The 27374-nt window shown below is 47.8% G+C and overlaps 2 pseudogenes; one reads left to right on the top strand and one right to left on the bottom strand.

Annotated features, from left to right (window-relative positions):
• LOC138808831 (MTRF1L release factor glutamine methyltransferase-like) overlaps positions 1-708 on the top strand; it is a 60518-nt pseudogene extending 59810 nt beyond the window's left edge.
• Positions 709-1853: 1145 nt separating this feature from the next.
• The window catches only part of LOC138808830 (chromodomain Y-like protein), a 97411-nt pseudogene continuing 71890 nt past the window's right edge, over positions 1854-27374 (bottom strand).

Below are 27374 nucleotides of genomic sequence, written 5' to 3'. Positions count from 1 at the left end.
GCCCAGATACATGCAGCAACAAAAATGGAGGTATAGATCCAAAAGGTACCCATACAGCGGTTGGTTTCAGCAGAAAGCGATTTACAATGTGTACTGGCCCAAGTGCAGCAGACCACTGATGACAGAGAAAGGGAGCATGAAGCTCTCACCAGCTGCCTACAAGCTACAGAGTGGCGTTTGGCAGAGCTGGAGATAGTGGCTTCTCTGGTCACTGCTGCAAAGGAGAAGACCAAAATGTTCCTCACACAGCTGAATGATGTGATCCTTCAGCTCGAGGAAAATACCAGAAACTCTGATGACCTGGAGCAAGTGAACACAGAGTTGCAGGAGAAGGTGGACGTGCTGTAGATACAGAGGAGCAACATGAAGAAGAGAATATGCAAGTTCCAACAAGCGCTGGAGGGCATTAGGTACTGAAGATGGAGTTGAATAACCTGGAGGAACAACTTCACATCCAGGTCCAGGAAAACCAGTCTCCGTCTTCAGAACGTGGAGCAGCAGGAGCAACTGCAGAGACTGGAGGAGAAAGCCTAGGATCAGCAGGAGACCCCTGAGACCCCACGATGTGCATGTGTGTGGGATAGACAACCGGAGGAAAAGCTGGCCCTGCTGTGGAACGCTCTCCACAGGGTGAGCACTGAGAAGGAGGAGCTCGCCAGCATCCTGGACTCAGAGCAGCAGATGAAGAAACATCTGTGGGAGCAGTAGGACTGTTCAGAGAAGAAGATAGAGAAATGGATAGTGGTGGCTGTGCGAGAGAGAGCCAAGCAGCTCAGGAGCAGCAGGAGCAGTCCCTGGGCCAGTGCAGGAGTTCAGAACCTCCTGTGAATGACACATTGTCTCCAATGAGCGACTGTGGTCTGAGAAGGAGGCCCTGCAGCAGCACTTAGAGAGGCAGATCCAGCTGCTGGAGCAGCTGAAGCAAGTGAAGGGCTCAACAAACTGGAAGGACCAGGTGGTGTCCCCGAAGTGGCAGGACACTCTCAAGTGCCTGGAAGCCACCAGATCACAGGAGGAATGCCTGCAAGCCCAGCTGAGCTTCCTGGCTTTCCCTGGGGAAGGGGAAGGCATGAGCCCTGGAGAAGCAAAAGTTAAGGAGGTGAATACCCCATGTGACCATCACACAGGATGGAGATGTTCCCCAGACCAAGAGTGATATGGCTCTGAGAGTGCTCTTGGAGGATGAGATCCACAGGGGGAAACTCCTGACCCAAGAATGGTGGGCTAGCTTCAGGCACCCCATGGCCAACCCAGCAGCTCAGGGCCAGACTGAGCTGGAGCCACAGACCCTCATCCATGACCTGCCTGATGAGGTGGACTTCCAGAGTCCAGCAGGTGAGCTCCACCATTGATGCAGCCAGCTGTTGGCACACATCCAAACTATCAAGGAGTCCCTCATGGTGTGTAAAGAGCAGATGTTGGTCCTGAATGAGCTATGTTGTGAAAAAGCCCAGTGCATGCACTGGCTGTCTCAGGAGAAGATCGAGAAGAGGAGAGTGTTGTGGAGCTGCTGTCACTCCTAGAAAGGGAAAGCACAGACAGCAGTTTCCAGATGCCAGCACAGGCTGAGCCTCCCATCCCCCTCCCCAACACTGCTTCAGAAGCAACTTGAAGACAGCATGGAAACTGCCAGAGGAGAGGTCAGGGTTCCCGACCCCATAGTGGACTCCCCCAAGGAGCAGGTCCTGCCCCAGATGCCCCACATCCAGATCTGCCCACAGCTTCCAGGCTCAGGGGAGGAGTGCTTTCTCACTTTCTCCGGTAGACTGATGCGGATGATGACTCTCTATGTGACATACTGACTCTCAAAAGCGTTGGCAGCCACCAGAAGTAGGTGACTAAATGGCTTTCTCTCAGGCCTCCATCTGCCGCGCAACGGGAAGGTTAAACTGGGGGTAGGGTAGGGCAGAGGCTGAAGGGAGTGGGCCCAAACTGAAGGGACATCTAATTGCCTATTGGTGGCCCATTGGTGACTTCTGGCATGCTAGGCAAACACTCTACCACTGAGCCACATTCTCAGCTAGGATGATTTTTCCCCCTCCCAAACCCATATGGCCATTCCTCAGATAAATAGGAAGTAGGGGCTAGGATGAATATGAAGCACAAGTCTGGTTCACCCCAAAATATTCCCATGCCTCCTCTTCCCACACCCTGAGTTGAAGCTTCTCTTCTAACATTGAGGGATGAGAGAGGGAGAGGGGAGTCCCAAGAAAATACCAACAACAGTGGCCCCCTGAGTCCCACATCCTTCCCCACACAAGTGGTCCTCCAGATTCTGATCTTACCTGACTCAATGTAAAGTCTAAACTGTCTCCCTACCACTGCAAGGCTCAGGATGAAATAAAAGTCAGCCCAGGCCTCAGCCCACAGGCAAAGTGGAAGCTCCTAGTCCCAGACCTACTTCCACCTCTGACTGCCCCTAGTTAGGCCACACCCACCACTCACCACTATGATGGTGGTGATAACCTCATGGATAGATTCCAGGAAGAAGGTCTATGGTAAAGAGCAGAAGCATCAGGGTGAGCAGGGCAGAAGGAGGTGGGGTGATTGCTCTGGGATCTTCCTTGGAGCCCTCCCATCCAGCCAGACCCATGCTGACCCAAAGCACGGACAAGGCCAGGGGGTGAGACGAGATGGAGGAGCACAGGACTAAAGGAGGTACTGCTTTGTCTTGGAGGACTTGATTAATTCCAATTATAATTAATTCCAATTATATTTGGCCCATGCCAATCCCAAAGACATCATGCAATGCCTCTCCGTGTTGTTGGTCGTGAAGGCTGTCCCTGAGCTCTTTTTCTCAAGGCTGGCACTCTACCACTTGAGCCACAATGCCATTTTTGTTTTCTGATGGTTCATCGATAAGAGTCTCATACACTGTCCTGCCCAGACTGGCTTGGCACCATGATCCTCCAGATCTCAGCTTCCTGCGTAGCTAGAATGACAGGCATGAGCCACCAGTGCCCAGTATGTGATGCCTTTTGAAGGCATCTTGGCGAGTCTGTAAAGGAGCCCCAAAGGGCCTGGATAGACGATGACCCAACCACGGAGCCGGGATGGGGGAAGGTTGACCTTCTAGCCATTCTGTTCCTCCAAAATTGAAGATGCCAGGTGATGTTGTATGCACCAAACACCTGGCCCAGCAGCCACCAGGCTTAGTGGGGGAAAAAGTAGAGAATACCCAAAGACTGCAGTGTAGAAATCTCTGATTTTGCATTCATGTGGTGTGTGTGTGTGTGTGTGTGTGTGTGTGTGTGTGTGTGTGTGTGTGTGTATGCAGCCCCACTTCCTTTTCGATGGTTAATTGTAGGTAAGAGTCTCAAGGACTTTTCTGTCCAGGGTGGCTTTGAATCATGATTGGGGGCCCCAGGGAAGCAAGAGTAAACACAAGTCGCAAGTACAATCCCTATTGTGGGCCACTCCTGCCCCCTAGTGGCCACACATGGAACATGCGGTCTCATGCCATTATCCTCGAGTTCAATTTGGGCAAGTTACTAGGGCCAAGCTGACTTTTGCTTACCCAGATTGCTGATGCCAGAGCAGGTCTGTTCCACCCTAGGCCAAGAGAGCTACAGGAGGCCCAGCTTTCCAGGGACACAGGGAAGGGAGAGGTCAGCTCCAGGCTGAGCTAAGAGCCTTTGCCCACAGATACCCTAACTTGGCCTTACTTATCACCATAAGACCTGTCAAAGAACAACCCCAAAAAACAAAATTGGATCTGTGCCTCAAAGTGGTAGAGCTCTAGCATTGAATCAAAGAGCTCAGGGACAGGGCCCCCAAGCTTTGAGTTCAAGACCCCCAGTTGACTTCCCTCATAAAACACAGCTTGTCTAAATGTGAACTGGTAGGATTTGTGAAGTGTTTCTGAAGAATGGTGATACTGAAGAAAGCACCCTAATTCTAATGACAGCTGAACTTGTGACATACAGCTATGTGCTGAGTCCTTCACAGGGCGTTATTTACTGGGTCCTTCCCTCATGAGAATTATATGCTGAGTCCTTAAAAAGATGCTGTTTGCTGAGTCATACCAAAGGGTGCTATGTGCTGAATCCCTGAGAAGAGTGGGCCATCCTGGTTTTTTTTAAAGGGGGCTTTTTGCTGAGTCCATTACAAAAAGTATTGTACTCTGAGTCCTTCAAAAGTTGTGGTGTGCTAATGCATCCTAAAGAGTTCTGCTATGTGTGAGCCTTTGAGAAGAGAGGGATGAAGTTTATTTTGAGTGCTGTGTGCCAAGTCCTTTCCATAGGGTGCTCTGTACTGTCCTTCAAATGGTGCTGTGTGCTGAGAGCTTCCACAGTGTGGTATGTGCTGAGTCCTTCAAAATTGTTCTGTGTGCTGAGTTTACCTAAGGAAGCTGTGCACTGCGTGTTTTACACAGCGTGCTTCAACACAGATTGTGATGAGTCCCTGGTAAAGAGTGCTATGTGCTGAGTGTTTCAAAGCATGCCATTCACTGAGTCCTTTACACTGTGGGCTATAGACTCCCTCCTTCAAAGGGTGCTGGGTAGAGTACTCAGCATACTACATGCTGAGTCCTTCAAGGGGAGCTGTGTGCTGAGTCATTTACACAGGGTGGTTTGTGCTGATTTTGGAAGTGTGCTGTGTGCTGAGTCATCCCAAAGGGTGCTATGTTCTGAGGCCTTGAGAGGTGGTTATCCCCAACAATCACACAGACACAAACACAAACACACATACACACAGGAGTGTCACCATGCAACTGCTTGGTGTGTGGAGTGGAGGGGGATGGAGGAGAGTCTCCTCCGGCGGTGGGGCTGAGGGGAGATTCGATCCCCTGGGCCGGTACTGGGGGTGGGGGTAGTTTTGAGCTGAGGTAAGGCTGCAATTGCCATGGTCTAGAAGCCTCAGGGCCCAGTCAGGGCTGCAATTGTGGCCAGGGGTGGGGGGTGGGGCCCAGGGGAGGAGGGGGCGGGGCCCAGGAGCACACTTTGGTGGCAGCAATGGCCAGGAGCTCCAGGGGCAGCGGTGTGTGTGCAGCAGGGGTGGGTGGCCAAGGAAAGGAGTGTGGGGCAGAGAGAGAGCTGGGAGAAGAGCGAGCATGAGCACTAGCATGCGTGGAAACGGCTTCAGTGGCTGGCGGTTGCTCCGCTCATAGTGTGGGTCCTGGCCGGGAGCGCAGAGCATGTGGAGCTGCATGGCAGGCACATCGCCACACCCAGCCCCTCGGAGGCGCCCAGCCATGGTGGCCCAGAGTCTGAGGTCCCAGTGTGGGGAGCACGGCAGAGGCAGTGGCTGCTGAGGCGGCGGCCGCCACAGATTAGGAGGCCGCTGAGGCTGCGGTGGTGGCTGAGGAGGAGCAGAGGCTGCGCACAGCTACACCACGCGCCCGCGCTGGGTTTCAAACATGGCGCTGCTGGCTGGGACCCGTGGAGCCTCTAGCAGTCACCTGGCGGAGATGTTGCGCCCCTGGCCTGCTGGTGGCCCTGACGTGGTTCCAGCCCTCGGTTCTCAGACTCCTGGCGCCACGCGGAGTCGCAGCCTACAGCTTCTTCCAGCAGCACACGTGAGTGGCCGACCTGAGCTCCCGCACTCCACAAACCCCCTGTAAACCCCGTCCCCCACTCTACCCTTCCTCCCCACCCTCGAGGACCCGGACCCTTGCCTCTTGCCTCCCCATCCTGCCCTGCCTGCGCCTCCCCCGTGCCCCACAGTCTGTCCTGGCTCTGCCACAAATGCATCCCAGAGGTGGGGGGTGGAGGTGGGTGTCCACCTGGAGATCCCACCCTCATCCCTAGTGGACAGTGTTCCAGGAAAAGGGGAGCTGCAGGGATGGGGAGGAGGGGGCACCACAGAACCCCTGGCCTGGAGCAGTGGGAACCACACAGCTGTGCATCTGCACCCTTCCTCTCCCTGGTGGGAACCTGGTGGCTTTAGTCAGAAGTGGGGAGCTGCACCTCCACACCTACCTTCTCGGTTCTTTTCCCTTTTGCTGGGCAGGAGTTGTTGGATGCAGAAGATAGAACCCGTTGTTGTGTGAGCCCTTGTCTTCTGCGCTCAGTCACCCTTTCACCTGAGGTCATTCCCAGAAGAGCCCACTACAGAGGTGAGGGCACTGGGGTCAGATAGAAGGTGGGTATTTGGGAGAAAAACACACCCCCTCTGACACACATATAAACGGCCTGTACCCCCAACCCCAGCTGTCAACAGTTCTGAATGGGTGATCACATTTCCCAGTTCTGCCAGCTTCTGCTAGTGCTACCAGTCCATCTAGTCTCGTAGTCCTCACCAAGAATTTGCCAAGTTGCCCAGAAGTATGTAGGAGGGAAGTAGGGAGTCCATCCATGTATATAGCCTTTAGGACCCCATCAAAGTCCCCAACAACGCCCCCACCCCAGGTCAGACACCTTTCTGGAGGCACCTGCTTTGTTTTCTGTCCAGGCTCTGAGAAGCCACATGTCTCGGAACTCCTTCACCCAGCATCCTGGTCCAGGGTTTTGGTGAATGGTGAGTCAAGGCTTGTTGTTACCAATGGGAAGGGTCTGGCCCGTCTGCATTATGAGAGCATTGTTCCCCTTGGGTGAGATCCCTTGGTTCTGACAAGGGAACCCCTGTGCTCCAGCTAGTACATTGCCCAGGTGAGAAACCAACAAACTCAGGAGAGACACTGCTCTGAATCTGTGTATATGTGTGTGTGTGTGTGTGTGTGTGTGTGTGTGTGTGTGCGAGAGAGAGAGAGAGAGAGAGAGATATCATCTTTCTCATTGTACAGTCACCTTGTCTAAAAAGAGCAAAAGCATTTTATTTGTGTGTATGTGTGTATTTGTTATTCTTTTTCAATTAATGTCCAGTATGAGCCCAGCCATAATTTTTGTTTTCTCTTTCACCGTTTCATGGCTCCTTTAGAGAAGGTCTCAGTAGATGTTCCTTTCCACCTCTTTCTTCCCCTTTTCTGCAGCCCACAGTAGCTGCTGGACCTGCGTGGGTCTCTTCTAGGAGGCCTGTGTGAACCGCAGACCAGAGTGGACACCTGCCCTTCTGTCTTTAGCCAGAAGGATCATGAGGCTACTGTGATCACAGCCGCACTCTTCCAGCCAGACAGTCTGCTCTGGTGTGTATAGTTGGAGCTAATTCAAGGTTGGGAATGAGTCTGCCAAACATAAATAGGGAATGAGATGGGAGATAGTAGGGCAGGGGCTTTGAATCTAGGAGGGTCTGGGAAGTGATGAACGGTGTGACATAGCAGATGGTTCACCACGACTGAGGATGAGAGGAAAATCTTACCCAGGGTATTGACCATGTAAGTGGGCATCTGGGGAGGGGGATCCGGGCCCCCAGTGGTGGCGTGGATTCACTCTAGGGGCAGTGCACTGGTGGGTAGTCCTCCCTGGAGTCCTGCAGACTCCAATCTGTGTCCCTCCTGGGCTGTTTCCAGCTGGACAATGGTAGGCAAGTGTTTGCCCCTGCTGGAGCCTGCTTGGTATCAGAACATGGCAGTTAGCTAGGGCTCTCTGAATGCCATTTTCTGTAACCTGCTGTATGCTGTCTGGAAGGAAAAGAGGACCACTGACTTTGGAACCCTTTAAGTTTGATTGGGACAAGTTGAAATGCCAGCTTTTCCAGGGTTTTTTCCTTGAAGCTGGCAATTTCTACTAATGCTTGGGATAATGGGTCAAATGAGAAAGACCATTTCAGCCACCAAACAATGATATTCAAGCAGTACAAGCAGAGTTGCGGAGCCAAATGGTCTCCTGATATGAACGCCTGATATGGCTTTCTCTGGCAGCTGCCGATTCTCCTCCGGCTCTCTCTAGGGTGATCACTACATTCGAGAATGTTGTGGGGAGCAGAGATTGTGACCTTGCCATCTGAAGCCTGATTGCTGTGAGCAGAGACAATTCCCAGGACCTGTACTGGACTCTGGGAGACTTAGAGACCCAGGATGCCTCAGGGATCCTTTTCTGCACCATGAAAATTGGGGGCCGGATATGGTGGACCATCCAGTCTGGCACTAGGGAGTGAAGAGGAGGCCCCTTGAGCCAAGCTTTCAACTCAGGACAACCTTGTTCACAGCTGAGTGGGGAATAGAGTGCAATACAGCTGGTCAGTGGCTGGACAGAGATCTTTGAGAAGATAGGCATCCTAGAGGCCCCAGAATACAGTGAGTACATGGCTCACGTCCTTGGAACCAAAAGAGTTAAGTGCGGTGGCACCAGGAGGGTGGGAAGAGGGAGGAGGGAGAACAGTGGGAGGGCTACATCAGGCTTTACCCCCACCCAGGATGCTTACCTGAGTTGGATGGGACTTTTCTGTAGTATTGTCATAGACAGATGCTCATCTATTTATCTAACAAAACGTTACAGTGTGTGCCATTTCCTGGGGGGGAGAGAGTTGGAGTCATACAAGATGAAAGGTTCCAGTGCTGGTTCAACAGCACATGAAGAAATCTTGGTTTGAGCTGGATGCTGGTGCCTCACACCTGTCATCCTAGCTACTTAGGAGGCTTGAGACTCTTTATCTCCAACTGACTACCAAAAAGAAAATGCCAGAAGTGGATTAGCAGCTCAAGCTGTAGACTGTTGGCCTTGAGTAAAAAGGCTCAGGGACAGCACCCAGGCTCTGAGTTCATGCCCAGGAGTGACACAAAGAAAGGAAAGAGAAAGAGAGGAGGGAAGGATGGAGGGAGAAAAGGAGGAAAGGAAGGAAGAAGGGAGCATGCAAGCCTTGGTATGGAGTCCCTAGATCAAGGGAGCCAACCATTCACAATCTCTGTGGGGAAAGTTCCAGTGCCTAAAGCTAGTGTGTAGGACCAAGCCACTGACCCATTCATGACATCAGCAACTTCATGACATACAAATCTGAGTGGTCGCTGACTGCAGAGGTAAACAGCCTAGGGTAGACCCTAGGGCTCAGGGTGGGTCACAGAGTTTCAATTTCCCCTGGCTCACGGAGTTTATTTTCTGGTCAGATAAGAAGAAACTGTCCAAGGGCTAGGGAGGTATAGGCTGAGGGAGTGTCCAGAGGGGGGTGGCAAGTGATTAGCAGGAAGATGAAGAGGGAGGACAATCCCAGATCCAGATCAGGCCATTGGAGCCATGACCTCAACTGACAACCTAGACCATCAGTGATAGAATCTTCGACCCAGCCACATGGCTATTAAAAGTCCTGGCACTCTGGGTTCACCATTGAAAACCTGGCTGTCGTCTACTGCAGGTGCCTGTGCAGTACATCCATGGGCACTGGCACTTTTGCTGGCTCAATCTGAAGATGACACCCCCAGTGTTCATTCCTCGACCAAAGACAGAGGTAAGCATGCCACTGGAACAGGACACCCAGGGAATGAGGGCGAGAGTCAAACCCGTGTTGCCCCCAGACTTCCTCTAGGGGATTCTAGGGCCCCCTGACTGCCATTCTCAGAGGTAGAGGTGGGTCTCTTTGCTGGCTCACCCTTTAGTCTAGATGGCAGATGAGGGAGGGGCCGACTGATGGTTGAGGCTAGTGGGAAATCAGGAGGCACTGGGGTGGGAGCAAGGTTGTTTCTTTGAGGATACTCACAACCCAGGAACATTCCTGAGATGGATGAGCCCCTTTCTCCTCCCTGAGAGAGAGGGACCTAGAGCCCTCCAGTCTGCATCCCTTGGCTGAGAAATTCATTCATTCCCATATCCTTTGTTTGGATAACTAGATCTCACCTGACTGCCCAATGTCAAGGCAGGACAGTGAGAGATCTTGAGTCCTTGATGAGGTCACGGGATCCTCAGTATGAGATTGTACTTGAATGTCCTGACTTGGTGCATGGTCAGTCCCATCTCAGCCTGCCATGATCTAGTACATAGAATCTAGAGACTCAGAGCAGGATGGGGTCTATTCTGTGAGTCTTGAGTATTATGTGTGAGCTTTGAGCTCCCGTGTGCTCACCTGCTTCCTTTTCTTGGGTGGGTCTATGCTAGAAAAAGCTTAAAACTAGGGCCTGGGTCCCATCCCTGGTTTCATGCTCAAAGCTAGCACTCTACCATTTGAGCCACAGCTCCACTTGCAACGTTTTTTGGTGGTTAATTGGAGATAAGAGTTTTCAATGACTTTGCTGCCAAGGGTTGCATCCAAGTGCAGTCCTCAGATCTCAGTCTCCTGAGGGGATAGGATGATACGCATAGAAAAGCCTGTTTGGCTGGGTGCCAGTGGCTCATGGCTCTCATCCTAAGTACTCAGGAGCTGAATCTTAGCATCATGGGTAAAAGCCAGCTTGGGCAGGAAAGACCCTCAGCCTCTTCTCTCCAATAAAGCACCAGAAAACCGGAAGTGGTGCTGTGGCTCAAGTAGTAGAGTGCTGGACTTGAGCTGAAGAGCTCAGGGATAGAACCCAGGCCCAGAGTTCAAGCCCCAGAAACAACAAAAAGAAAGAAAGTAAAACATCTTTGCCTGCAAAGGATGGTGGAGGTGTGTTTGTGTGTATGTGTGTGGGGGGGGAGGTAGTGGTGGCGGTAGACATTTTGTGCCCTGCTCAGTCATCATTTTAGACGGATTGTCCCAAACTCTTACTTCACAGGTGAAGCTCTGGGTTGGATGTCGACCACCGGACCTCAGTCTCCTCATGGGACAGTTGTGAGTAAATAAGGGACTAATGCAGAGGGATCTCTGGAGCAGGGCCAGGCACAGAGGGAGCAGGTGTCAGATATAGTTCTCAACAATTCTGTGAGCATATGACAGGAAGTTGCCGGGAAAGGGCTCAGATGGGGTCTGTTATTAATCAAGCAACAGGTGTGGGATTATGAAACAAAACATGGCTGCTTTCATCATTACCCTGTCCCCATGAGGAAGGGATTTTTCACTCTATTCATTTTTCCAGCTGGGGAAAATGAATCATGGAGAAGCCAGGTGACCTACTCATGACCCCAGCTGACAGGAATCTTGGCCTGATTTCTCTGCCATGCTTATAGGACCCTGTGTGTTATTCAGTCCCTTCTTGTGGTGGGAAGTCCACTTCTTGTCATTTGTGGGGATTGAATTCTGGGCCTGGATGCTATCCCTGAGCTCCTCAGAACAAGGCTAGTCCTCTACCCCGAGCCACAGCATCACTTCCGGTTTTCTGTTGGTTCTTTGAGGATAAGAGTCTCACAGACATTCCTCTGGAGCCAGCTATGAACCACCATCTTCACATCTCAGCCTCTTGTGTAGGTAGGATTATAGGTCTGAGCCACCAGCACCTTAATTAAGTGTAGTTCTGGACCTCTGTCTCTCTCTCTCTCCCTCTCTGTCTCTTTTCTCTCCCTCTCTCTTTCTCTCTCGCAGGAATTGGTAGAATGCTGCAGGAGGTGGCCCAGCATTCCCATGTGGCTGGAACCCAAGGTGGCCCTCTCATTCTGGAGGTGGGCTGTGGGTCAGGAGCTGTTTTGCCCAGCCTGTTGAACCAGCCCCTTGAGGTAAGCCCCTCTGTGCCCTGGCTAGACGGTGATGGTTATTCATTGTCTATCCCATAAGTCCTTCCCCACATCCCTCTGCTACATTGTTGAAGGAAAGTGGATGAGAAGGTGTTGCCTTGTCCCCCTGCCAGCACAATTCCGGGCCTCTGACCTATACCCCCACCTATCTGACAAGACCCTGGCTATAAGACAATAAAAACACTCCAAGTGTACTACCCTTTGCTCGGGAGTGTTGTTTCGGTTAGCGGGCGGAGTACAGAGGAAAGACCCCAGACCTGATTCCTCCCGGGGGGACATTTGTTCTCGTGACAGAGCCAAGTCATTGCTGTTGATAAGGACGAAGCCTCCATCAGACTGACCCAGAACAATACCCAAAGATAGGTAGGCTATTGAAGTATCAAACCCACTCATATCTGCTTCCTAATCCCAGCAAGGAGGTATAGTGTGGGTGGCCTGCCCCTGGGCCTAAGGGATTATAATTGGATGGTGGCAGTCAGGAGCTCATGGCTCCCACCCATCATCCTGGCTCTTTGGGAGGCTGAGATCTGATGGATGTGACTCAGAGCAGCCCGGGCAGGAAAGTCCAGGAGATTCTTATCTCTTATTAACCACCTCCCTCCCCAAACCCACACACAAAAAAGCCAGATGTGGTGCTGTAGCTCAAGTGGTAGAGCCTCAACCTTGAACAAAAGAAGCTAAGGGATAACACCCAGGCCCTGAATCCAAGCCCTAGGACTAACACAAACATAAAATAAATGAATAGTGTACATCTTTTTTCTGACTACCAAGAAAGATGTATTCAGTTTTCTTGCTGGTACATGTAGCCAAAGGTAGGGGCTCACTTTCATGTTCCAATAACCCTCTCCTTCTCTCCTTTATCTGTCCAGGCTTTATCAGTGCAGGACAGAATTCGGATCATCCCCCTGGATGTGACCTTAGGTACCCTCCCTCATCCACCTCCCTTGGGGTCAGGATCCTGGATGCACTCCCTGCTGGGAGGAGGAGGCACCACGTAGATGAGGGTAGGTATCCCCAACACCCATACACATACACACACAAACATCCCTAAGCCAACTCAGACTAGCCTTTTCCAAAGACATTTTATCTCTGTGGATTGACCGACTTGGGAAGGAATTTGATCCCCTGTAACTGATTATTTTAACTTGGTTTTGCTAGTTCACAGGAGATAAATGGAAGCAAACAAAAACCAAAAAGCCTTTGGTGCCCGTCACCTCTGGCTCAGGGTCAAGCCTGACATCCTGGCGACGTGGGATGCAGAGATCTGAGGATCAAGGATCAAAGCCAGCCATAAGCTGGAAAGCCAGAGAGACACTTCTCTCCATGGAACCAACAAAAAGCCAGAAGTGGAGCTGTGGCTCAAGTGGTAGAGCACCAGCCCTGAGCAATAAAACTCAGAGAAACAGCTCCCAGATCCTCAGTTCAAGCCCACAAAAAGAAATGGACCTGTCATGTTGCCCACAGATTGCCCAGTCCTCGAGGCCCCTCTCACGGAGTGTGATACAACACCTGCCCCTGGGTGGTGTATCAGGGTCTTCACAAATCCGGTGGTGGAATCCAGTCCTTCCCCTTCATGCATTCTCAACCCACACTGGCTGGAGGGCAGAGTCTGACAAGGCTGGCAGCCTGCACAGCGGAGAGGCTCCAGCTTTTCCAAGGTGATCAGAAAGGGCTTCTTGGAGCCAGCACTTGAAAAGGGGTCTTGCTTAACAAGGAGGATCTGTAGGAAGCACAGAGTACAAAGGTGCTACAGATGATGGGCAACATAGCAGAGCGTGTTCATTTCCAGCCAGGGCTGCTGGTGAGAGACTTGGTATAGATGTGCGAGACTGTCCCAAGACAGGCCCGAGGGATCACAAAAGAACAGCTATCCAGGGCTGGGATTGCATCCTAGAGGTAGAGCTGCCTAGCACACAGGAAAGCATGGGTTCGATTCCTAGGTCCTGCATACACAGTAAAAGCTGGAAGTGGCACCATGGCTCAGGTGAAAGGGCACTCCCCTGTAGACACAGAAAGTCAGGGACAGTTCCGGGCCCTGAGGTCAGGCCCCAGGGCTGTCACCATAAAACACTTTTCCCAGGGACCTTTGTGAGAGGTAGATGCACTGAATCTCTTAGTAGATCCATCCGTGCTTTGTGTCTCCTTTGACAGAGGGGAGCTGGACACTCCTTCTGCCCTGCGCACCCCTGGGCCCGGTTATCAGCAACCCTCCCAACGTCTTCCACCGTGACATGGAGCAGCTGGCCCAAGAAGTCTTCAGGTATCGGTTGGGTGGGGCAGGGGGACATAGGGTAGGCCCCAGAACTCCTTGTGGGTCTGATCCACCCTGGAAGAGGGTGGATCCAGAGGAGGCAGATGGGAGCTTCGAGGGGGTTAGTGATGTGGAGTGGGCCCTTTAATCCCCATGACCCCACCCAGATTCTAGCCTCCCTTTGCTTTCCCTGAAGGAGGTAGAGGGCTGTCTAGGTGGTAGTGTCTAGAGAAGGACTAGGTGGAAATTCTGAAGGACTAGACACCTTAAACCATGAGCCAGTGGCTCACACTTGTCATCTCATACCTGTCATCTCACACCTGTCATCCTGCCCACTCGGGAGGCTGAGATCCAGAGGATCTCATTTCTCAGCCAGGCAGGAAAGTCCCTCCAGAGCCTCATCTCCAATCTCCAACCCGAAGTGGCACTGTGGCTCAAGTGTTACAGCACTGGCCTTGAGGAAAATTAGACATCAGGGACAGTACCCAAGCCCTGAGTTCAAGCCCCTCAACCAAAAAACAAAAAATGCAGAAACCGAACAAGAAAGAAAGACACCCCTTCCTTGCTTGCAAGAGAGGGTGAAGTAGTAGGGTTTCTCTGGTTGTGAGAACCAGATGTTGACCTCACAGTACAAACATTTCTAATAAGTCCCCAGATTTACCCCAGTGTGAAGCCAAAGCAGGGTGGGTGGTGCCTTACCAAGAACTCCAGAGGTTTTGGCTATGGCAGGCAGGGAGTGGTGAATGGGATCTGGGGTGGAATGGTAGTGTCAATTATATGCTCTCCACCCATGGAAGAATGGTTTTGGATGCTGGTGACAAAGTCTGAAGTGTAGGGTTACATTTGGTTTGTGTCTTGATGAGTTGGGTTTTCCCTTGGTATAAGAAGTTGGCTGCAGAGGAGGCTACAATGCTTGATAAGAAATGTACTCCTTTTATGGTTAGGGAGGTTGAGCATTTCTTCATGTGTCTATTGGCCATACTTCTTTCTGCTTCAGAAAAGTTTCTCTTTAAGTCTTTATCCCACTTATTTATTGGACAGTTGTTTCTTTGAGGATTTGTTGTTGGGGGATCTAATTTTTTGAGTTCCAAGTATATTTTAGATATGAGACACTTGTCCATTGTATGGCTAAGTGAAGATCTTCTCCCAATCCGTAGGCTTTCTATTGGTCTTGCTAGCTATGTCCTTTGCCGTGCAAAAGCTCTGCAACTTCATGCAATCCCATTTCTCCAACCTTTCTTTGATTTGTTGTGTTTCTGAGTCTCTATTAAGAACATTTTGGCCTGCGCCAAGGAGACCTAGGGTTTCTCCTATTCCATCCTCTAATGTTTTCCGAGAGTCTGCTTTGACTCCGAGGTCTTTGATCCATTTGGAGTTGATTCTGGTGCAGGGTGATATATAAGGATCTAGCTTTAGTTTTCTACAAGTAGTTAACCAATTTTGCCAGCACCATTTACTGAAGAGGCTGTCTTTCTTCCATTCTATTTTTTTAGCTCCCTTATCAAAGATTAGATAGCTATACTTCTTTAGGTTCATTTCTGGGTTTTCAATTCTATTCCATTGGTCCTGAGGTCTGTTCTTGTGCCAGTACCATGCTCTTTTGATTACTATTGCTTAATAGTAGAGGTTGAAATTTGGTATTGATATTCTTCCAGCAGGGTTCTTTCCGTTGAGGAGCGTTTTTGCTATTCGGGGTCTTTTATTGTTCCATATGAAATTTTGGATTGCCTCTTCTATTTCCTTGAAGAATGAGGTTGGAATTTTGATAGGTATCACATTGAATTTGTAGATAGCCTTGGGAAGTATTGCCATTTTCACAATGTTAATCTTTCCAATCCAAGAGAATAGGAGTTTTTGCCATTTTTGGCTTAAGGTGTCTAGTCCTTCAGACACCTTAAACCATGAGCCGGTGGCTCACACCTGTCATCTCACACATGTCATCCTGGCCACTCAGGAGGCTGAGATCCAGAGAATCTCATTTCCCAGCCAGGCAGGAAAGTACCTCCAGAAACTCATCTCCAATCTCTAACTGGAAGTGGCACTATGGCTCAAATGGTAGAGCACTGGCCTTGAGGAAAATTAGACATCAGGGACAGTAACCAAGCCCTGAGTTCAAGCCCCTCAACCAAAATAAAAAACAAAAAACAAACATGAAAGAAAGATACCCCTTCCTTGCTTGCAAGAGATAGTAGTAGGGTTGCAAATCAAAACAACATTAAGATACTACCTCACCCGTTAGAATGGCAAAAATCAAGAACTCTAATAACAACAGATGCTGGAGGGGATGTGGACAGAAGGGAACCTTACTTCATTGTTGGTGGGAGTGTAAACTTGTTCAACCACTTTGGAAAGTAGTATGGAGGTTCTTCAAAAGACTCCACATAGATCACCCCTATGACCCACGAATCCCACTTTTGGGCATTTACCCAAATGTTTACAAACAAGACCACACTAAAGCTACCAGCACAACTATGTTTATTACAGCATTATTTACCATAGCTAAGATATGGAACCAACCCAGATGCCCCTCAGTAGATGAATGGTTCAAGAAAATATTGTATATATACACCATGGAATTCTATGCCTCCATCAGAAAGAATGACATTGCCTCATTTGTTAGGAAATGGAAAGACTTGGAAAAAATCATATTAAGTGAAGTAAGCCAAGCCCAAAGAAACTTAGGTCCCATGGTTTCCCTTATTTGCAATATTTAGTATATATATATGAGTCAAGCAGAAAAGGTTAGATAAGGTGATGTTAGGAAAATGAACCCTAAGGTTTTTATTTAAATGTTTTTTTTTTCTTTCAAGCATTTGTTTCTAATGCATTTATAAGATTATTTCTTTGTTGCTTTGTATGTCCCTTGCCCACAGTACAACCCCTGCTTTCACTGTATTTAATTGTGGTATAATTTGTGGAGGGGAAGGGGAAAAAACAAGTCATTTAAGTGAGGATACAGGCTGACCCTTGCATCAATGATAAGTACAAGTTGTCATATCAAAAAAGAAATTTACAATTTTCGTGGGGGGGGGAAGGGTTGGTTAAGGGATAGGGGAAAGCTGGGAAGGGATGGAAGGGGAAACAAAGGAGGAGGCTACAATGCTTGATAAGATATGTACTCCTTATCTTGCCCATGTAATTGTAACCCCTCTGTACAGTATTTTCACAATAAAAAAAGAAAGAAAGAAAAGAGCTGAAAAAAAAAAAAGAAGTTGGTTTTAGCCGGGCACAGCCAGTGGCTCACAACTGTCATCCTAGCTACTCAGGAGGCTGATATCTAAGGATCACGGTTCAAAGCCAGCTTGGGCAGGAAAGTCTGTGAGACTTTATCTCCAATGAACCACCAGAAAATTGGATGTGGTGCTGTGGCTCCTGTGGTAGAACACACAACTTCATTTGAAGAGCTGAGGGCCTGCTGGCAGGCCCAAAGCTCAAACTCCATAACCTACAACCAAACAAAAGGTAGCTGAATTTTCTGCGTAAATGTACAGTAGAAATGCCATGATGTGTTGTGAACCATTCCAGACATGTGAGAGGCTCTGAGTTTTGTCTACAGTTGGTCTATGATGGTAGTGCCATCATCTCTGGGGTGGAATATTCAGGGTGCTCAGGGACTGCTGAGGGTTTGGGCTACCAGTGTGTATGTCTGTGTGTTCGTGTGTGTGTCTGTGTCTGTGTGTTTGGATGTAGAAGACCTGGGTCTTGAACTCAGGTGAAATTCCTATGCTTCTGTGCTCAAAGCTAGTGCTCTAACACTTGAGGTACAGCTCATTTCTGGCTATTTGTTGGTTCATTGGAGATAAGAGCCTCACAGACATTTCTGGGCTGGCTGGCTGGCTTTGACCTCAAACTCGTGAATAGCTAGGATGACAGGTGTGAGACACCAGTGCCATATGTGTGTGTGTGTGTGTGTGTGTGTGTGTGTGTGTGTGTGTGTGTGTGTGTGTGTGTTTTCCTCATCTTTCTCTGTCCCCTTCCTGGGTGCCTGTCTGCCTCTTTCTGACCTCAGATGGTGCTCCTTCTCCACACCGCCCTTGCCTTTAGCCTCCTATCTGGGTCTACAATGAGTCCTAAATTGCCAGAGACCTGAGTTCACACTTTTCTTTGGGGCCCAAGTCGAGATGTCCAAATCTTTGGCCTCCTGCAGGGGATTCTGGGTCAGCCAGGCCAGCTGCAATAAAGTCTTGCCTGTCTGTGGGTGGGGAACTTAGACATGGGATGTCCTGCCCTTTTCCTCTTCTAGACCTCTGGCTGCATGTCCCTCTCAGCAGGCTGGCAGTGAGTGGGGGAAGGGGGTTGCCGATGACTCTCACCAACTCCAGCTTCATAGCGGACTGAAGGCCGCCCAAGCAAGAAGGATTCCGTGCTACATTGAAGGTGAGGCCAAGATGGCTTGGAAGTGTCTGTTGGTGTCTAGGAAATGTCAACATACATTATCGCAGGCAAGTCAATCTTCCAGCCTTAGCTGGGCCTCTCAAATCCTTCTAGAGAATTCTGGATGCCCAGAACACTGAGGCACAGACTTTAGATTCCAGGGCCAGGGAATTGGGGTAGGAGAGACTGGTATGGCCAATACTTCAACGTTCTGGGCATTAGCCTTGACCTGGGTATGCCCCCATTGTGTACGTTCACGTCTTAACCCAGAGCTGGCCAGAAACAGGCCACTTGTGGTGGTGCTGTAGAAGTGGCAAGAGTGGAAGTGAGATCTCGGATGACCAATATCTGGATTTAGGGCCTGATGGCGGGGGCGGGGGGGAGGTGAAGGTGTCTTTTTAAAAAAAATCTCTAAGAGCTGGAACTCAGGGCCTAGGCACTGAGTTTCCTTTGCTCAAATCTAACACTCTACCACTTGAACCACAGCTCACATTTCATCTTTTTTAGTAGTTTAGTGGAGATAAGCGTCTCACGAACTTTTTTGCCTGGGCTGGCTTCAAGCTGCCATCTTAAGAGCTCAGCCTCTTGAGTAGCTAGGATTGCTGGTATGAGACACTCGCACCTGCTAAGGATGTTAGTGTGAGTGAGTGTGTGTGTGTGTGTGTGTGTGTGTGTGTGTGTGTGTGTGTGTTTACCAGGGCTTGAGCTCAGAGCCTAGGTGGTATCCTTTAGCTTGTTTGCACAAGCCTCATGCTCTACCAGTTGTACTATAGTAGCTCTGCTTCTCAGCTTTTTGGTGATTCATTGGAGATAAGAGTCTGCCCACCCAAGCTAGCTTTGAATCTTGCTTGATCCTCATGTGTCAGCCTTGAGTAGCTAGGATTATAGGCATGAGCCACTGGCATCCAGCTGCAAGGATGTCTCTTCATACTGTCTTCTGTTCTAACAGCTGTCTACTTGCCCTGGCCTAGATCTCTGATCTCCACATCAGCTCCCAGCAGCCCTTGACTGTGTGGAGAACATAAAGCTCAAACCTGCCAAGTATCCTATTACTATGTTCTCACTGGAGGTTATGTTTCCTCTGAAGCCTGGAGGAGTAGGGGGAGGAGGAAGAAGGTTAGCTGTAGCTGGGTGCTAGGCTGGGAGAGAGGTACACTGTCTTAGCCAAGATGGAAAATGTGGCCAGATGTTAATATCTCATGCTCTCATATTCCTAGCTCCTCCGGAGGCTGAGATCTAAGGATTGGCATTCAGAGGCAGCCCAGCTCACTTTTCTTTTCTTTTTTTTTTCTGGTATCAGTAGGATCTTTTTTTGTGTGTGAAAATACTGTACAGAGGGGTTAAAATTACATGGGAAAGATAATGAGTACATTTCTTATCACCAGCTCACTTTTCTAAAGTGTGTGAGACTCTCCTTTCCCAATAACCACCTGAAAGCTGGAAGAAAAGCTCTGCCTCAAGTGGTAGAGTTGCTAGCCTTGAATGAAAAAGTGAGGGACAGAGCCCAGGTCCTGAGTTCCAGCCCTAGTACCAAGATGTGCCCATGTACACACACACACACACACACACACACACACACACACACACACACACACACTCACACACACACACACACACACACACACACACACACATACACACACAGAGGTAGATTGTAATGATGAGTTGTGCTAGATCTGGGGGCAGTTGAGAGGCACAGTCATAGTAAATTCTGGACACATAAGTTATTTCTCCCCAACTCCTTCTTGGGCTGAGGGGTCTGGGCCATGGCAGTAAATTCCTTGGAACCGGCACCTCCATCCATGCATAGGGTACAGGACCAAGGGAAGAACACATTTTTACTCGTTTTTACTCGGTGCATGATTGCAGACCTTCATCTGCCTCTGAACATTGTTATGGAAAGCAGGGCTCTGAGCCCTGGGACTCTTGGGATAGCCACTGCTACAAGCAGCAGCCAGCCACCTGTGGATTCCTGAGCCTATGAGTCTTTCATGAGCCCAACTCAACACCCACCCAAGGTGTGCTTGACAAATTTGCCCCCATGAGTAGGCATTACCTGCTGTGCCATCTTGCAGATCTTGCCCCTCCTGGCCCAGAAACCTGGTCTGAAATGTTGACTTACTGCTCAGATCCACATTGCACCCATGACAGTTGCCATTCTGATGCCATTCTGGCCCATGTCCTCCGTGCCCCAAGGCTAAAACCTTCTCTGATACTTTGGCCCGCTCTGTAGGCAAAGGTTCCCAAAGAGTGGTGCTTTCAAGACTTGTAAGAAATGTAGATATTGGGAGACCCTTAGGGGCCCACTGGAAATTACTCTGCCTAGAGCCACAGAGTGAGGTTCGAGCAGGACAGGTGTTGCTCATGGGGCTACAACTCTGGGCCTGGGCACTGTCCCTTCAGCTTTTCAGCTTACCACTTGAGCCACAGTACCACTTCCAGTTTTCCTGTGATTCATTGGAGATCAGAGTCTCCCGGACTTTCCTGCCCAGGCTGGCTTTGAACCATAATCCTTAGATCTCAGCCTCCTGAGGAGCTAGAAGGATAAACATGAGCCAGCAGCACCCAACTTATTTGGACTTTCACCACAGTGTTCTAGGAACTCCTGAAAGCTTTTCTTTATTTTTTCTATGCCAGTACTGGGGCTTGAACTTAGGGTCTGGGCTCCGGTCTCTTTAATTTTTGCTTCAAGGCCTGCACTCTATCACTTGAGCCACAGCTCCATTTCTGGCTTTTGGTAGTCCATCGGCAAGAAGAGTCTCACTAACTTTCCTCCCCTGAGCTGGCTTTGACCCATGACTTTGATCTCAGTCTTTTCAGTAGCTAGGATTTACAGGGGTTGAACCACCAGTAGCATTGGGCTAGAAAGTGTTCTTCTCTGCATTTGCCCTGACTCCTCCATGTAAAGGAGGCCTGAGGGTAAGTAGCTGTGAAAAATAGTCTTCCAGCCACAGGAAATTGCTGGGGTCCATGGTGAAAAGCCAAGCTCATCTTCCCCCTTAGCCCCATTCTGGGACCTCCACCCTCTGCCCTCTCTGTGGCTCAAGTACAAACCTTTACCCAGCCTTGAATGCCCTGCAGGACTTGTGTGAAGCCACAGATCCTTCATTCCACCCACACCACCTATTCTACACCACACCTCAGGAAACTTTGTGCATGTTGTACCTTCTGCCTGAGGCTCTCTATCTTGTTCCACATATTAGAACTCCTGTGGAATTTTGGCACTGGTTATATCACCTCCAGGAGCCAGTCTTTCCTTCCCTTCTCCCTCTTTTTTTAATATTGAGTTGCTAGGGATGGAACTTTTGCAGGCTGACTGGCAAATTCTCTAGCTTGGTGTGTTTGTGTGTGTGTGTGTGTGTGTGTGTGTGTGTGTGTGTGTGTGTGTGTGTGTGTGTGTGTGAGTTGCTAGAGATGGAACTTGTGCAGGCTGAGTGACAAATTCTCTAGCTTGGTGTGTGTGTGTGTGTGTGTGTGTGTGTGTGTGTGTGTGTGTGTGTGTGTGTGTGTGTGTGTGTGTGTGTGTGTGTGTGTTGCCAGTCCTAGGGTTTGAATTCATAGCCTGGATACTATCCCTGAGGTTTTGTGCTCAAGACTAGCACTCTATTACTTGAACCACAGCTCTACTTCTGACTTTTGGGTGATTAATTGGAGATAAGTGTCTCATATAGACTTTCCTGCTTGCAATTGTGATCCTCAGATATCAGCCTCCTGAGTAGCTAAGATTACAGGTGTGAGCCACCAGTAACTGTCCTCTACCATACCTCTTACCTCTAACCTTGGCTCTTCTATAAGTACCAGAAGAATATGTCTCACCAGGCTCACTTTTTTGCCAGTCTTGGGGCTTGAAATCAGAGTCTGGGCATATTCCTGAGTTTCTTTTTGTCAAGGATAACACTCTTATCACTTAAGCCACAGTGCCACTTTTGGCTTTTTCTGTTTCTGTGATACTGAGGAATCAAACCCAGGGCTTCGTGCGTGCTAAGTAAGCACTTTACCACTAAGCCACATTCGCAGCCCAAGGCTCACTTCTGACAGGAACTATGAGGGTGGGCTTTATTGGCTTACCCCTTTTGGTGCAGAAATCGCTGGCTATTTCATATCTTTGCCAAGATTTGGGACCAGGATGTGACTCGGCAATGAGGAATGGTGAATGAGGGATAGCCACCAGGCCCTAGAGGAGTAGGCTCACATATTCTACAGAGGGATAGAGAATATGGAGCCAGAACCTTTGACATCTCCTACAGCCTAGGAACTGTGGTCTCCCTGGAGGCAGTGGCTGGCTGCTAGGTGTCCCGATGGGACATCTCAACCAGAACATAAGGCACTTGTTGCACTGCCCTGGCAAAGCCAGCGTGGCTTCAGTTATTAAATGGCAGAGAAGGATGCTTTGTTCAAGGTGCTGGCTCAGACTTAGGACTCTCTGAGGATTTGCCCAGGTTGGGGGGATGGACATGAGCAACCTGCTGAATGCCCATCATCCATCCATACACAGAGACATGGAGTTATTGCCTCCTTTATTTGGGGTGGGGGTGAGGAAGTTCCAGGGTTGTCATATGAGCCTAGGCCCTGTCCCTGAGCTCCTTTTACTCAAGGATAGCACTCTGCCTTTGAGCCACAGCCCCACTCATGGTTTTTTTTCCCCCCTGTGATCTCTTAGAAAGAAGACTGTTTTGGACTTTTTTGCCCTGGATGCATTCAAATTGGCATTCTCTACATCTCAGTTTCAGGAGGAGTTAGGATTATAGGCAGGAGCCACTGACACTTGGCTTTCTTTTCTTCTTGTTGTTCTTTATTTTAATTGTGACAATCTGAAATCTTCACAGTGTCATTCCAATGTTTTGCATTCAAAGTAATCTACCCAGGCCTGGAATTCGAATGCTATGACTATCACCCACAAATGGAGGGAGATCCTGATGAACACATTCTTGTTCATGTGAATGCTAATGGAATGTTATAAAAGTAATAATTAAATTTGCTGTTAATTCATGATTGTATTTTAGAATGCCACACAAAAATTCTTGGATTTATATCTTCATTCTAGCACCAAGGTATGATTAAGGATATTGACTAATTTTTAATTAATGCTGTTGTAAATATTCAAATATGATACTTCATTAAATGGAGTCATAATTTAGTAACTAATAATTGGTTATAACATATATATAATTTAATAACATCTTCACATTCCCTCTTTGTAAGTGTGTGTAAATATATATATATACATATAGATGCAGGTATATATATATATATATATATATACATATATATATAATATCATTCTACACATTTATCAATTGAGCAGTACTGTGGCTTGGTCACAGTTCCTTAGAATTTTCTGGATGCTCAGTTTGCTGGAGGCTGGTGTGCTAAGACTGTACCCCATTTATGGATTGGGCAATGTAGGCTGAGTTGAAATTCCAGCATGGCCAAAAACTTATTTGTGGAGTAAGAAGCCAATTTTACACTTTTTGTTCATTCTCTGTGAAAGTCCTGGGTCTCAATACGATGTATAATCCATATGCAAATATATCCTATGAGATATGATATAAAAAAGGAAATGTTATATGTGTAACAATACTAAATATGTAAGAGTAATAAATGTCATATACAGTAGAACGTATGTATGTAAATAGATCTCATATTTATGAATATTATTTTTTCCAGTGCTGGGGCATCTATTCAGACCCTGGGAACTGGTCTGAATTTCTTTTTTCTTTTTTTCTTTTCTTTTATTTTCTTTGCCAGTCATGGTGCCTGAAATCTGGGCATGAGCACTGTCCCTCAGCTCTTCAGTTCAAGGTGAGTGAACGCTCTACCACTTGAGCTACAGTGCCACTTCCAGCTTTTTCGGCTTATGTGGTGCTGAGTTACTGAACCAGGGGCCTCATGCATGCAAGGCAAGCACTCTACCACTGAGCCACCTTCCCAGCCCCATGAATTTCTTGTCTTTAATGATGGTGAGCTTTCCTCTTCACACATAGTGTCACAGAGTTACCCAGACCCTGAGTTCAAATCCCAGGCCTGCTAAAAAATGGTGCAATTTCCTCTTTTTTTTGGCCTAGCACAGGGCTTGAACTCAGGTCTTCGCATCTCTGCCACAGCTGATCAATGGATCCTACTACCCTACTTCAAATTTCGGAGCTGGAAAAAAAATAAATAAATAAAAAGGAGAAGGATAAAACTGAGAAGTTCAAGAAGGCAGTTTTACTTTTTTTTTTCCTTTGCATTGTGACCATCCTGGGTCTAAATGACAAGCCCCAGAATGTGTACATGACATTGCATTGCTAATATTTGGTGGGCTATTAGGGAAGCCATAGCTGAAACAAGCAACTTAGACCTGGAGGTCCAATCTTGGAACTGCCACTAATGAATGTGGGAGGTTCTAAGAAACGCATTCTGATATACATCCGTACAAATAGAATGTTATAAAAGTAACATTTAAATTAGTAGTTAGTATATGATTATATTCTAAAATTAAACACAACAATTACTCTACATTGACTAATTTTCAATTAATACTTTATTATGTATTCAATCATGATACTTAAAAAAGGAAGGAATAATTTAATTGCCAATAATTGGTAGTAATATCATATATGCAGTTTCATAATATACAGACATCTCTTGTTTTATATCTATCTATCTACCTATCTGTCTATCTATCTATCTATCTATCTCTATCTACCAATCTACACATTTATCTGTTTATACACTTGTCACTCCTGGGGCTCAGTGTTAGAGTGCTCACTGAGTATGTACAAAGTCCTGGGTTCCATTCCTCACTACCACTTGCACAGAAAAATCCAGAAGTCATGCTGTTGCTCAAGCAGTTGAGTACTAGCTTTGAGCATAAAAGTTTAGGGACTGTGTCTAGACACTTACTCAAGATGCAGGACTGGCACCAAAACAAAACAATTGAATGTTCTGACTGCAAAGATATAAGAATAGGACTGCAAATACATCATTGTAGAGCAAGCTAGGAGTCTGGTGCTGAGAGCTGCCATCTAACCTGACTTAGCCAGAGGTAAACTGCTGCAACCCAGCTACACGGAACCAGATGCTTCTGGCTCAATCAGCCCTGTCATCCAAGATACTGGGGGGGCTGAGATCAGACACTGGTGGTTTTAAAATCCAGCCCTGACAGGAAGTCTGCAAAACTCTGAGCTGTGGCTCAAAGTGGTAGAGCTCTAGCCTTGAACAAAAGATCTTAGGACAGTACCCCCAAACTTTCAGTGGAATCCCCGTGGCTGACTCACCGCCCGCCCTACAAAAAACCCACCCCTCTAAATCATTAGAACTTTGTGTAGTTTGGTGACACTGATGAAAGCATCCTAATTCTAATGACAGTGTGTGGGATACAGCTATGTCATGAGTCTTATATGAGGAATGGTGTACTGAGTGCATTCTTGCATCTGGTCCTTGTAAGAGCTCCACAGATTATTGTGCAGATGAGAACCTTGAGGCTCAGATATGTCCCCATGTCAGGGCCAAAATGATGTATGCACTGAACTCTAGTGAGTTGTCTCCTGCAGACAATTGTTTTGGTTTATTTTTCTCGGTCATGAACCTTAAACTCAGGGCCTAGCTACTGACTCTTCACTGTTGGGCTCATGGCTAGCACCCTACCAAGGGGACCCAAGGACACCCATACAAAAGTGTTACAGTCTAGGCATCTGTGGCTGATATCTGTCATCCTGCCTACTTTGACACATTTTTTTCCTTCTCTGTAAAAATCCTGAGTCTCAGTATGAAGTATAATCCATATGCAAATATATCCATGTGATAAGATGTAATAAATGAAATAAATGTTATATATGTAATAATACTAAATAAATAAATAATGAATAAATAAGTGTAATAAATGTCATGGAGTAAGCCCATGTATGTAAAAAGATCACATATATGAATATTAATTTTCCCAGTGTTGGTGCTTAAATTCAGCCTGGAAACTGATCTGAAATTCTTGTCTTCAACAACAGTGAACTTCCCTTCCTCCACAGTGTCACAGAGTTACCCAGACCCTGAGTTCAAATACCAGGCCTGTCAGAAAAATGGAGCAAATTCCCAGTCACGGCCTTAATTTATTTTGTCCAGGCCCAGGGCTTGAACTCAGCTTGTGGCATTTCTGCCTCAGATTCGATCACCCTAGCCTGGGGTGTAGCCAATGGACCCACAGCCCATTCTGAGATCCTAGGACCCAAATTCATAACTCGGGACTGATAAAAAAAAAAAAAAAGGAGAAGGGCAGGGAAGATGGCCCTGTAGTAGAGTGCTTTCCTTGCTTGCATAAGGCCCTGGGCTCGATTCCTCAGCACCACATAAACAAAAAGCTGGAAGTGGTGCTATGACTCAAGTGGTAGAACACTAGTCTTGAGCTGAATAGTTGAGGAACAGTGTCCAGACCCAGATTTCTGGCCCCACAACCAACAAAAAAGAAAAAAAGAGAAAGGGGGGGAAGAATAAGGATAAACCAGAAGGTAGTTTTACTTTGTTTTTTCCTTTGCATTGTGACCATCCTGGGTCTAAATGAAAAGGCACGGAAAGAGTATGTGACCTTACACTGCTGAAGTTTGGTGGGTTATCAGGCAAGCCATAGCCAAAACCAGCAACCTAGGCCCAGGGTTCAAATTCTGGGACCGCCACCTACGAATGGCGGGAGATCCTAAGAAATGCATTCTGACATACATCCATATGAATGGAATGTTTAAAAGTAACAATTACATTAGTAGTTAGTATATGATTATATTTTAAACTTAAAAACAATAATCATAGTACATTGACTAATTTTCAGTAAATATATTATTGTATTTTCAACAATGAGAAATGAAGGAATAATTTAATTATGGATAATTGATAGTAATATAGTATGTGTAATTTAATAATATACAGATATTTTTCTTATTTTATACATATATATCTGTACATATATATTTCTACACTTGTCACTCCTGGGGCTCAGTGGTAGAGTGCTTGCCTAGTATGTATAAAGCCCTGGATTAGTTTCCACACTATCACATGCACAGAAAAAGCCGGAAGTGTTGTTGTCACTCAAGCACCAAAGAAAAGTTAGAATGTTCTAACTGCAACTATACAAGAACAGGACTTTAAATACGTCATGACAGAGCAAGCTGGGAATCTGAAGATGACGGCTGCCATCTATCCTGACAGCCAGAGGTTAACAGCTGCAAACCAACTCCATCGAACCAGATGCTGCTTGCTCACCCTAGCTGCTCAGGGGATGAGATCTGACATTGGTGGGTTGAAAACTCAGCCTTGACAGGAAGTCTGTGAGACTCTGAGCTTTGGCTCAAAGTGGTAGAGCTCTAGCCTTGAGGAAAAGATCTTAGGACAGTACC

The sequence above is a fragment of the Dipodomys merriami genome, unplaced genomic scaffold (genome assembly GCF_024711535.1).
Source record: "Dipodomys merriami isolate MVZ:Mamm:240054 unplaced genomic scaffold, mDipMer1.0.p SCAF_478, whole genome shotgun sequence".
Classification (NCBI taxonomy): Eukaryota; Metazoa; Chordata; class Mammalia; order Rodentia; family Heteromyidae; genus Dipodomys; species Dipodomys merriami.
Note: the sequence above shows the minus strand (reverse complement) of the source record. Positions and strands in the feature narration are given on the sequence as shown.